This window comes from Echinops telfairi, unplaced genomic scaffold (genome assembly GCF_000313985.2).
Source record: "Echinops telfairi isolate 266 unplaced genomic scaffold, ASM31398v2 ScPeMD7_31;HRSCAF=116, whole genome shotgun sequence".
In the NCBI taxonomy this organism is placed as follows: domain Eukaryota; kingdom Metazoa; phylum Chordata; class Mammalia; order Afrosoricida; family Tenrecidae; genus Echinops; species Echinops telfairi.
This window is the reverse complement of record NW_022103928.1, coordinates 18,148,647-18,150,228: the sequence shown is the minus strand read 5'-3', so window position 1 is coordinate 18,150,228 and position 1,582 is coordinate 18,148,647.

The following is a 1,582-nucleotide window of genomic DNA, read 5'->3' as shown; positions in this document are numbered from 1 at the left end:
GAAAAAAGGCAAAGAAGGGAAGAAACTCCTGAAAAGCAGCTACCAGTTGATGTTATAGAAGGGGCTTCCCCTTCCACATAACGACTCTCTCTCCATGCCTCCTCTCCACATCCATGTCCATAGATCCAGATCCCCATCAATCTCAAGATATGGGCCACACTGTAGTTGTTAAAAACTTTTTAAATATTGCATTTCTTACTTAAATTATATTACTTAACTAGAACTTATTTACTTTGAAATTTCTGTGTAATGTTTTGTATGAAAAGGCAAGGTTAGGGTAAACTCTTGGTGGTTGAGAATGGATTAATCCAATTTTAGTTATTATGGGAAAAATTGATTCAGAACTCAACTACAATGCATCTCGATGTTCTTTCCAGAACAGATTAGTGTCGAGGCCCAGGGTTCTATTGTGCATATATTAATTATAAGGGTTCCTTGGGGAAGGGGGGAGAGGGGGAGGGAGGGAGGGGACAAAAGGGAGCTGATATCAAAGAGTTCAAGAAAAAAGCAAATCTTTTGAAACTGATGGTGGCAGCAATTGTACAATTATACTTGATCTAGATTGTTATAATATCTGTAAGAGTTCCCAATAAAATGCTTAGAAAAGAGCGAAAGATAAGAAAGAGAGAAAAATGGAAAAAATCCCTATGGCTATAAGAAACCCACACATGCAAAATCAATTTCAAAACACAGAAGTCAGAAAAAAGGAAGGGAGATTTGGGGTGCATGCAAATAATAAAGAGTCTTCGGGTTTTAATCCATCCAAGCTGGAATGCAGCGTTTGAATCAAAGGATGTCATCAAATCTCACTTTCTCTTTCCTCTCCATTGCCAAGGCTCTGTGGTAAAGCAAGGTCTTCCCTCTTGATTGCAAATAAGACTCACGGGAGCTCCAGGCTTACATGGCCTTTCCCAGGAACCCAATGGGAAAAACCAACCCCTCACGCTCCCAACTTCTCTCCCATTGCTCTTTGAAAATGTGCAGGAACAGCTCTGTCTATGTACCTTGAACCAATCACAGTGGACAAAGGGATGGAATGAGCTGATGGGTCCCCGTTGGGCCACCTGACCTTTCCCTTACCCTCAACTTGATTATTGAGAAAGGATTTTTCATCACAGAAAAAATATAGAGGAATATTAGATAGGGAAACACACACACAGCCTGCATTTACCATTACTTACAGGTGCAATATACCAAATGACAAAAGTTAATAACAAATGGATTAAGACAGATCTTTCAGAAGAAAGGCAAGTTTCATTAGCTGGTGTCTTCTGATTATGCGCCCCCTACTTAGTGTTAGGAGATGAGTAATAATGAAGAAAATGCAGGGCTGTAGTTACTTCTGTTTCCTTCCCTTTCATTTCTCCCTTTGATTTTAAAATATTCCTCCTAAAGTGGGGTCCCTCTCTCTGGAGATCAAAGGGCATATGGAGAAAAGAGGCTCTACTTATCTATCTGTCCTTGGCAACCCAAAACATAATTTGTTATTAGCATTCGATGCCATTGCTCTCAATATTTTTGAGAATGGATTAATCCGTTCTCAAAGAATGCCTGGGTATACTCTTAAAGGTGAACATTTCTA